Source organism: Mus pahari, chromosome 10 (assembly GCF_900095145.1).
Source record: "Mus pahari chromosome 10, PAHARI_EIJ_v1.1, whole genome shotgun sequence".
NCBI classification, from domain to species: domain Eukaryota; kingdom Metazoa; phylum Chordata; class Mammalia; order Rodentia; family Muridae; genus Mus; species Mus pahari.
This window is the reverse complement of record NC_034599.1, coordinates 53,596,207-53,607,739: the sequence shown is the minus strand read 5'-3', so window position 1 is coordinate 53,607,739 and position 11,533 is coordinate 53,596,207. Positions and strand designations below refer to the sequence as shown.

Genomic DNA, 11,533 nt, shown 5'->3' with positions numbered 1-11,533 from the left:
CACACACACACACACACACACACACACATATACAGGCACACACAAAGTTATCCTCCAACTCTGACGTGAGTGCTGTAGCCTATATACACATACACACTAAAAGTTTAACATTGCGGGATGTGAGCCAGCAGGCTCGAGCATCCTGGCAAACTCCAGAGAGACGCTGGTACCATCAGTGCAAGAGCCCACCATCTGACCAGCAGTAGACATCTTTTTTTTCTGAAGAATCTTCCAAGTATTGTGCCTAATTTACATTCCTGTGAGTCACAGGGAGAGTTCTCCATATTCTTGGCAATCCACCCCTGAAATTTTCTGTTTTCATTTTAGCCATTTTGGTAGATACGTTGTGATTCTTCCTTGTGGTTGTAATCTGCATCATCGCTAAACCAGTAAGGATACTGTCATTTGAATCTGGTTTGTGTAGAGGAAACTTAATCACGCAACATGGCTGCTCTGTCAGGGATCCTACCCAAAGACCTTTTGGTCTGTGTGATCCAGCTGGAGTGACGCACCTTTAATCCCAAACAGTGAAGGTAAAGTTAGTTTGTAGAAGGAAGCAGCTATGTTTGAAAATGACATCTAATTGAACAAGTGACAAATCAGAGACAGATTTGACAGAATGAGTCAGAGATAGGATATGCCCAACGGACAGGAAAGAGGAGACTTGGCGGTGTGGGGGAGGGGGAAGTTCAGCTGAGTTCAGGCAATACAGTGGAGTGCAGTTCTGTGAAGTTCAGTTGAATGCAGTTGAGTCTGTGCAGTTCCATTGAATGCAGTTGAGTTCAGCTGAGTTTGTGCAGGCAGTGAAGTTCAGTTCTTAGAGTTCAGAGGCCGTTTTTCCAAGCAGAGCAACTCAGTGAGAACCAGAGAGAAGCCAGATAGAATCAGTCAGCTTGGAGAGGAGTTTTGATCCAGAACAGCTGAGTCGAACCAACCAGCCAGAGTTCAGAAGGAACTAGAAAGGGTGAACTTACTCAGCAGTAAGTCTCCAAGAAGACAATTACATCTGGCAAATAAAAGTTACATTGACAGGTTTGTCCTCACCAAAACATACTTTGAGACTTGGTCCCCATGGCAGAGTTGTGATATAGAACTGAAACAGACATTTAATAGAAGCTAGTTTAGCTAAAAAGCATTGACTGCTCACAGGATTAAAGCCTGACATTTCTGCCTTCATTCTGTGTCTCTTTTGGTCACCTGCTCACTTATACACAGGCCTGTGAATCCCTGTGGAGTGTCTGTCAAACCTGTCTATTCCTCATTAAGGCAGAAGAGGCTCAAGGACAAGTTCTTACCTTAAACCTGCAAAATATCCATTCTTAAATGAAATCTTCCAGTAATTATTTTCCATCAGGTTCTATTTAATAGAGTTTTTACTTCTGATGTTATTTTTTTCTCAGGTCTCCAGCTCTTCTTTTGTCTGTTCTCAGCTACCTTTTACTCTATTGCTCAAGATCTGCTGTGCTTCATCTAGGGCTTCAAAAAGCTGTGCCTTTACAGATTTATTTAATTTCATAAAGTGTATTCTTAATTAAAATTTACCTCCATTTCCATTTTATATATTTTTTTAAAACTGAGTCTTGGAGTTAGCAGTTTAACCCAGTGTTAGGGCCCGCTATTTGGACCTCAGCACTAGAAGAAGAAAGAAACTAAAGTCGGAAGGGAATGTTACTATTTTCCCTCTCTGTTTCAGATGGAGCATGGACCCTGCATTGGTTTTGCAGTGTCTGTGCTTCCTCTTTGTGTTCTTGCATTCAGCTCCTCCCCTTCCCATGGCCCACTCTCACTTCATCATCCGTCCTTATCATGGAGACATCTAGAGAGACCCGTGGGCAGGTTCATCTGCGGTAAACTCGCTGTCCTTGGACACTAATAGATTCTCCTTTCAAGTATTACAGAGGGACATTGCTAATATAAATGTATGCTCCTCACCAACCCAGAAGCCTCGGAGGAACGGGCTGAAAGCCTGTCCGAGCAGAGACCTGTCTCTCACTCCTTTGGTAAAGAATCAGTATTTTCCAGCCTGGAAGCCAGTTGCACACTAGGTCTTGTCCACGTACCTAATTTCTGCCAATTGTTTCGGACACACTCTTTCTGACTGCCTGGATTGCAAACATCCTAGGACACACCTGCTTCAGATGTTCATGATTGGCAAGTAATACAACAGGTGACTCTCAAAACAAATGGAGAGCTGCTTTTTTTTTTTTGCCCATGCCCCTCCCCCACACTCTCCTTAACAGTACACCTGCCAGCATCTCCCTCCACTCGACCCCCTTCCCCAAAGCCAAGTTGCTAGTCGACTCTTGACATCTTTTCTGCAGCTACATTTATCGTACCGTGTTTTCCATAAATTCTTCAACAGTTCAGTCACATGAATGACATCAACCCCTAGCATTGATTGACATGCTAATTTTCTTAGGAGAAATAGTGTTCGGGGCACACTTTTCCATGCGTGGTACTGTTTCTTATGCCCTCCTTGTTCTGTCTTCACTTTGTGTTTCTGGAGACTGGGTTTCTCACTGAGCCGGTAGCTGGCTGATTCAGCCAGCCCGGCAGGCCAGCAAACTCCAGGATCTACCTTCACCTCCACACACTACAGTTACAGATCCTACCCCCTGTGCCTCGCTTCTTCTGCCTGGGCACTGAGGATCCAAGCAGATCCTCCAGTTGGCATGGCAGACACCATGCGGTCCGACCTCATTCCCTTACCCTTTAGGAGGCTCTCGTATGTGGAGTCTAAAACGTTGAGACTGTTTTTCTGTTTTCTCTCCTTTTTCTTTTTAACTAGAATACTTTGGTTTGTCTGTGTCTAGTTGCATGTGCACATGTGCATGTGCATGTGCATGTGCAGGTTTGGGTATTGGCAGAGGACAGCCTCCAGCTTAGAGTTTGCACGTAGGCTAGGCAGGCTAATGGTTAGCCCCAGGAATCCACCTGCCCTCCAGGTCCTCAGCACCGGGATTACAGAGTGTGCTACCACACCCTTCTTGCTGACGTGAGGCCTGGGGATCTAACTGCTGTCCCACCCCTGTGCAGCAACACTACAACTGTGCTGTCTCCCTAGTCCTTAAAATAAATGTAAGTATCAGTATGTCCCCTTTCTCACTGTAGGATAACCAGCAGTTAAAAGTTGTCTAACTTCCTGAGAGGTTTAGTGACTCATGGCAACTCATGAATTGTTTCTTCAAATAGACAATCTTATGTGAGTGCAGGGTATATATCATCAAATATAAATCAGGAACATGTATGCAGATGTAATAATTCACTTGCCGTAATCTGATAACAGAGGTAAGCTAATCGGGTAGCTGGAACAGTGACCTTTGACCCGAACCTTGTTAAGAGTTTGGCTTCGCTAATGGCTCTGATAGGGAGTTCTGGGCCTTATCTCCCCCTCTGCTTTTAAAACTGCAGTGGAGACCTTGTCTGGTTGCATGCACAGCTTGACCTGCCTATGAACTGCTGCTCCTCTTTTCCTTAGGGACTATAACTTTTTCTACTTTGTATTTAGTATGAAAATCTTAAGGGAAGCTGGTGGTATTGACGGCTCATCTCTTCTGCTTTTCTCTGTAAAGTGAGGTGTAACATTGTGGCAGTACTCTCGGAAGGACGTTAAATGCTCACAAAGGGGATAGTTAGACACTTGGCATTCTTCCTCCTGTTTTTGTCTCCTGGTAGACTGGAGTCAAACATAGTTGCCAGTGTTTCCCCTCTTTGTTGTGGACCTCTTATTTAGTTTACTGGATTTGTAGTTTGGACAGGAAAATGTTCCTTTCAAGGCTAAATTCTGTTTGATGTGTATGACTCCTGAAGTTTGCATTAGCATGTCCCTTACTAGTCACTGTTCTATTGATATCATAGTCTGAAATGAAACCTCCTAAGTACCACCAGAGCTTTAAAGAAGGCTTGCAATGCCTTTCTTTGAAAGTCCCCGTGTGAGGCTGATGGTCCCCGTGTGAGGCTGATGGTTCAGTGGTTAAGAGCGCTGATACCTGTGCAGAGAACCTTGTTTGATTTCCAGCACCCAGGCCCAGTTGCTCACAACAACCTCCAGGGGATCTGATGCCCCCTTTTGGCCTCTGAGGACACCTGCACAGGCATGCACACTCACATACACAGACTCACATGCAGATGCACATGCATACACATACACATAATTAAAAAGAAAATAAATCCTTTAAAATGTTTTTATGCTTCTCTTACTATTTTTTTAAAGATTTATTTATTTATTTATTTATTTATTTATTTATTTATTTAATGTGAGTACACTGTAGCTATCTTCAGACACACCAGAAGAGTGCATCAGATCTCATTACAGATGGTTGTGAGCCACCATGTGGTTGCTGGGAATTGAACTCAGGACCTCTGGAAGAGCAGTCAGTGTTCTTAACCGCTGAGCCATCTCTCCAACCTTTCTTTTACTATTTTTTTTCTGTAACAAACTCATTCTTGGATGAATTTATACCCTTTTGCTCTTATCAATTTAAATGACATGGGGAGGTTAATGATTTCATAGTGCTCTGACAGGCTTCTAGGGCCCTGCTTTTGTTAGGAAGTCTCATGTTTAGTGTCTTTTTGTATAAAAAATGCATTTTTAATAGTTGTGTCACTTCCCATAGTATTCAAATGTACAGCAGGTCCAATTGGATTAGTTTTGTCTGTATTATTTTAAAATAGTGACTCTTGTATTATTATTGGAGAAAATATATTTATTATTCATGATGGTTAATATTGATCTAGAGTCAATTAAGAGACAGGCCTCTGGGCATACTGGTGAAATTATTTAAATTAGGTTAATTGAAGTGGGAAAGACCCACCTTAACTGTGGGTTGCTAAATAAAAAGGCGCTGTTCATGATAACTAAATTCATTCAACTCTTAGCAGTTTTGTGGAGGGTTTTGATATAGTTTTCTTCTTTCTTTTTATTTATTTTTGTTGTTGTTGTTGTTTTTCAAGACAAGGTTCCTCTGTAGCCCTGGCTGTTCTGAAACTCTCTGTAGATCAGGCTAGCCTGGAACTCAGAGAGATCCACCTGCCTCTGCCTTCCAAATGCTTGGATTAAAGTCGTGCACCACCTCCACCACCCAGTAGGAGTTATTTCAGTTACTTTATTATCTGTCTTCAGATTCAGGATCTAAGCAGCATTTAGATATCAGATTATACATAATGGGCTAACGTGATGTTCATACAAATATGCGTGCATTTTCTTTCTATGGTTCTTTGTGCTCTTCTGGTGCTGACAGTGGCTTCATCTTTGCTTTTTTGTGACCCTGGCACTTTGAAAGAGTACTGGCCAGGTGTGTTGTTGAGTATCTCTGAATAACGAAGAACTGTTCAGCTTTCCTAGTTCTTCACCTCAGGACAGACTGGCATGCCTTGTTGCCGGTACCTTGACCTTGGTAACTAACTAAGGTGTCATCCGTGTCTTCCTCTACTCTTTAGCCGTTCTCTCTCCCTTTGAAATGGGCATCTTCTGAGGAGATAATCTGAGATGGCAAATCCTGTTTCCCGTTTGATGGTGATAATACATGTGAACATGTGTGTCATTTGCGTGCCTGCCGCCATGCACAGGTGGAGGTCAGAGAACAACTTTGGGTTGTAGGGACTGAGCTCAGGGCATTGGGCCTATACAACAAGGGCTTTTCCTGCTGAGCCGTCTCACCAGCCCTCTCAGTATCTTCCTGCCCACTAATGTCAGCATCTATTGATTTTTCTTTTGCCTGCAGTAGTTTTCTTCTTATGTCTTGACAAACAGATTTTGTTTCTGTTATTCTTTTTATAGTTTTAGTCAGGAGGCTACTGGAATGCAGGTCTATATCTTACCTCCTGTTTCTTCCTACATTCACTCATTTGGTGACATGAGGATGGCTCCGTGGAGAGTCACTTTATCGGTAGAGTTTATCCTTCCTTGCTGCAGTTTTTGACCCTAGCACCGTGTTGTCAATGAAAACATCAGAGTTTTGAACTTTTCATATGTCATGAAACTCAGTTTTAAGCAAAATATTGAACCATTGGTTCTCTGGGCTCAGTGCCCTCAGGGATACAGTGAGAAGTAGCATGTGTTCTGCTATATGGATGATAGATTTGTAAACCGCAAAAGGTAACACAACAGGAATGCTGCTGGGGTTCAGTTTTCAATCATCTGTGAGTGAACTGGGAACTGAGTCTCTCAGGACCAGGTGTAACATTTTAAGGTCATTTGTCTCCACGTGGAGGGACATATGACAGGAAAACCAGATGTATAAAAGTCAGAGGCAGAAGGAAGCCCAGGTAAGTCTCAGACAGAGCACACATCCTCACATTTTGCTGTAAAACTTCTTTCTGCATTCCCTAGATTATCATGTGATAATCGATTTCTTTGAATATTAGCTTTGAAAACTCTTCCCTTCTTTTATTTAAAAATAAATTGCCAAACCAAATATGGTTTATGAAGATACACTTTTTAAAATCTGGTGTGTGTGTGTGTGTGTGTGTGTGTGTGTGTGTGTGAGTGTATGTTTGCACATATGCACGCAGGTGTATGTGCAGGGTTCCAGAGGTTGAGGTCAAGTGTCTTCCCACATTCTCCCCTGAGTTCTTGAGACAGGGCCCTTGACTTTAGGGCTCATATGTTTGGCACCTGGGAGGCCCCTGCCTCTGCAGTTTCTGGACGCTGGTGTTGTGGTCTCACAGCTCCAGCCTTACGTAAGCTCAGCCTTACGTGTGGATGCTCAGTGCTGGAGCTCGGGGCTTCACTCCTGCATTTGCTGAGGCACTTACTGCGCCATAGCCCCAGCCCCAAGCTTGACTCCTCCCTGCCCCTTAAACAGTTGCTTGGTTTGAGATATTACCTCTGGTGTGCCTTACTAAGGATTTGTGAGGCACACGAAGCCATCTGGTGTTGTGACTGTTGTTATTCTTTGCATTTTCCCAGTTTTGCTTGGAAGCCTTTTTAGGTACCCGTGACAACACTGGGTGTGGAAGTCCTTGACGTGACTTTTTCTCATTAGGTTTCTGAATCAATCCATATCTCCTCAGGAATAAGATCATTTATGTCTCCATCCTGTTTGCTGCAGATACTTAGAGGATCCAGTGAACACTAAATTTGTAATTTAAGTTGGGTTGTTTTCTTCTCTGCCTGTCTCTGGAAAAGAAGGTTTTATTTCTTCCTGTCACAACAATGAGGCAAAAAACAGACTTGTAAGCCGCTAAATAGGTCAGCTGCCTGAACCCTGTGAGGTGGCGAATCCACGAGGGCTCCTGACCTCAGCACTTGTCAGTGATGGGAACAGGGAGTAGAAAGATCCAAGGGGAGTAAATGAGTCTCCACTCTGTTCAGCGTTTGTAACTGAGGAAACGGCTTTCACACCACAGTGTATGTGTGTGTTGGGGGGGGGAAGGGGGTTGTGTTTCATTTTAATGAATATGGCCAAATAAAGGCCTGAAACCCAAGTGAGAAAGAGCAGATCCACAGGAAGTGACTGCATGAATGGATCTAGGATGGTTTGTTCCCTAACAGTAAAGGATTAGAGAGCCATTTGCCTCAGTGTTGTATATGTGTGTATAAAAGCTCAAAGAGGGTACTGACGCTGTTACAAGGGAGTCGTTGTACACTAGTAATTTTGAGGATAGATGTCCTTGGTGAGGATTTGTAAAATCCTCTGAGATATCAAGACAACAGGAAATGCTCTGTATGAACTTGAGACCTGGGGTTGAGTGCAGGAAATGCTCTGTATGAACTTGAGACCTGGGGTTGAGTGTAACTTTTGCTGGCTTTGGAACTGCTTGTTTTGTATTTTGGTTGTTGACTTGTCTGCTGTGTGATGCTCTGTTGAACCCCACCCTGATCCACCTACCAGGTGCCTGGCCTCCCATGCACCAACACTCCGCTTGGTTGTCTACCTAGCCCTTTTTTGCTACATGCTCCAGTTGAGCTGACGAAGAGCAGGTTTAATTAAACCTAGGGAAAGCAAGTGTCTGTAACCCTGGCTTGTCTGTCCTTCGTCTCCAGTGCCATTTTGTCAGTTAGGCCTTCCTGTCTCCTATCAGGGCCACTGCAGTCACTGTCCTCGGACTGCTTTCCCTTCTATCATGCCTCGTGTGTAGTGATGTCTGGGTAGCCACTGTACAGTGCAAGTCAGATCAGATCACGTTCTTGATCGCCATTTTCTTCATGGCTTCCAGTTGCTGCAGGACGAGGCATGGGTGGAGGCCCTCTTTGGCATGTTGGTCTAAACTCTGCCTCTTCCCAGTGGGACAGGAGGTTCCCTGGGGACCGAAAGTTGCCTTCTCATCTGTGCTTTCAGTGTTTCTCTCTGCCTGGCGCCCCAGTGTCTTACTGACTAGCTTCTTTTTTTTGAGACAGGGTTTCTCTGTGTAACCCTGGCTGTCCTGGAACTCACTCTGTAGGCCTTGAACTCAGAAATCCGCCTGCCTCTGCCTCCCGAGTGCTGGGATTAAAGGCGTGTGCCACCACTGACTAGCTTCTTGTCATACTTTTAGACACAATCAAAATGTCTGAGACCTAAGTATGCCTGTTCTCAGTATGCCATGGCTCACTTACCTGTGTTCCTTGGGGTTGTCAGTGCCTTAACAGTATAGTACCCTGTACCTGACATGGACACTGGTGCCTGAGGGTCAGATAAATAGTAGTAGCTTTATCCTTTTCTCTCTGCTTCCCAAGAATACATGCTTAAACTGTGTGTGTGTGCGCATGAGCACATGCGTGTGTCAGCTACCTTACTGCTTACTAACCTACAGTCTTGGTGGCACTGGACTCAAAGGCAATGAGTTAACATCACTAATGAGGATTACACCCAGTAGTAGTTCTTACCTAAATATGATGGTTAATCTCAATTTTCAACTTGAGTGGATTGGGAAGTGCCTAAGAGGTCAGTAAATACCCAGTGTTCCCCTGAACCTCACATCTGCTGCGTGGATAAATCCTTTGATGGTCCATTGTATGATGACATTATTGGAGTGTTAGGAAGTAGGAAGTGAGTCATATGGATGTGCTTCTGGGGCCTCTATCTTGTCCTGTCCCTTTCTTGTGTTTTCCTTTTGTCAGATTAGTGTTAGGTGAACTCTTTATGCACATGGTCCTGCTGATGTACACGGGGCCAAATAACCGTGCACTAACTGTCCAGAACTGTGGGCCAGGACATACTTTTCTTCCCTTGTTTTTTTTTCTATCCAGTATTTGGTCACCATGACAGAGGTCAGTATACTAGACAAGTGTATGCATGTGATGAAGGCATGATAAAGACAGCCACAATGCACTGGTAAAATGTATCACATATACATGCCCACATATTACATACCCTGGCTAAGTCACTATCAACTGGAGCATAAAGGAAACAGGTTTGTATCACACACCATATGAAACACATAGTACACTTTAGGGTGAGGTGTATTTTATACTATGTTTCCTTCTGCTGAAGAAAAAGTGGTAAAAACAATAATGGCCTGGAGACTTTATCTCCAGAGCCTTTGCCAGTTTTGTTACCGAGGAAAGACACAAAGTGGAAATTTAAGGGCTCTTTGGAAAGTCAGTTGTGTTGGATGGTGTTTTGCTGGGGTAAACACATGAAGGAGTGTTTTCCTGAAGCAGACACAGGAGAAAGGGTGATGTTCTGCTAAAGCAGCACATGAAAGGACACGTGATGAAGGATTCTTTGCTAATGACACACACGTATTGGTCTGCCTTACATTGTGTTGTTGAGCTTCGTTGTCAGGACTCCATAGGAAGAAACGAACCGAAAAACTTCTTGTGGTGTGCTGCAGCTTCTTTGGTCTGATTGGTAGAGTGACGTCAGCTGACAGACTCACATGCCAAGGCAAGACGTGTGCTGAGACAAGATCCGTGGAGGACACGTGGTATTTTGAGGGAGTATTAAAAAAGGACTGGATGGACAGTGAAGGAGGCTGAGCTTGGCTTGCTTACATAGCTAAACGCTTCTCACATCTTCCCTTTGCTGAGAGAGACACAGCCAAGAACCTCTCCTGGAATCCAAATCCCTCCTGCTGGCTCGTGCTAATTTGGCTGAAGCCTGGCTTCTCCTGCTAGGTCATGCCATTATGACTGCTGTCCCAACACTACCGAACTGGACTGCTGGTAAAATGGTTGCCAGTGGACCAAGCTGTCACGATTGACCTGTGAACCGAACTATCAATTTCCAGACAGCACAGATGGGAGTTACTCCAAAGAACCATTTCTAAACAGGTCCACTTCCCCCGTATTTTTTCTTTTCTACTACCCCTGGTGGGTGGTGGGCTAAAAGAGAGGTTAAAGCATTTAAGAACCATCATTAAAAATAGACTTTAAAACCCTGAAGTTTCAGAGACAGCTGGTTTTCTGTTGTGTTCTCCAGACAGCAGGGCCTAAGAGGCAGGCTCTGGTGAGAGCTGTGCCTGCTCAAACTGTCTATGCCAAGATTGTTTTCTTGTGAAATAAAGATTATATTCTAATTGCAGATATGATCTTATTAAATGCATAGCCCTCTGTATACATCCGCAGGGTTTGTCAGACGTGTATCTCTGAGGGCGAAGGTCTTAGCACGGAGAGCTGATGATTTAGTTTATACAGAGTGTAACGCTTGTAGCAAACAACTGAAAAGAAGAAAAATGTCAAAGCCAAGGGCTAAACTTCTACAGGAGCCTCACCTTATCATTCTAATGAATTTTATATTTCCCTTGTCTAAATTTTAACAAACTACAAAAGAAGACTTAAAGGCTAAACATATTTTGTTACAACATTATTTCAAATGAGAGAGAGAGGGGGGAGGGAGAGGGAGAGAGAGAGAGAGGCAGGCCATCTTCTCGCTGCCCATCTTTGGCATTCTTTAATGTCGCTTGGTAGTTTTCAGCATTACTTGTTCAGATCATTAGTGGCCAGGGTTAAACAGAACTACAACCCTGTTGACAAGGATGTCAGTTAGTTTACAGTATCAACTCTTGTTATTAGAAACACACAGTAGTGTGGCCACAAAAACACCCGGCAGTTCAATAATGCTCTTAGCAGGAAAAGCTCTCGGCTATTGACTCAGGAGAGGTCAGGGTGCTCCTCAGAGGCTGCTGCCGTTACGTGGTGCCCCACATCTGCAGCACAGGGAAGGGAGGAAGAGCTCCGGCCCAAGTGTGCTGTGCTTCTCAGCCGTGTGTGGGAATTACTGATCACACACAGCCTGGGCGAATCCCACCCACAAGAGAAAGAAGCCAGACTGTGGAGTATGCCATCTGTCTGACAGGAACAGGGAGGCTGGGGGGCAGGCAAGTGATTGACAGCAGGGAGGAGCAGGGTGGAGGTTGATTGCAGGGTCTGAGCACGTAATTGGGAGAGATGATAAGCTTATTGTCTTGACTGTTGTGGATACATAACTAGTTATTTGTCAAAATCACAACTGTACAGTAAGGTGAATTTTACTGTGTATAAATTCTTCCTCAATAAGCCTGAATTTCTGACTTAAATTTTTTCTTTTCTTTAAGATGTATTCATTTTATGTATATGAATACACTGTCGCTGTCTTCAGACACACCAGAAGAGGGCATCAGATCTCAT

The 11,533-nt window shown here is 44.0% G+C and overlaps 1 protein-coding gene and 1 pseudogene across 1 annotated transcript in view; one reads left to right on the top strand and one right to left on the bottom strand.

Moving 5' to 3' along the window:
• Rec114 (REC114 meiotic recombination protein) overlaps positions 1–11,533 on the top strand; it is a 99,257-nt gene that overhangs the window by 50,707 nt on the left and 37,017 nt on the right. The gene's annotated exons all lie outside the window — the stretch shown is intronic.
• The window catches only part of LOC110327538, a 9,925-nt pseudogene continuing 6,510 nt past the window's right edge, over positions 8,119–11,533 (bottom strand).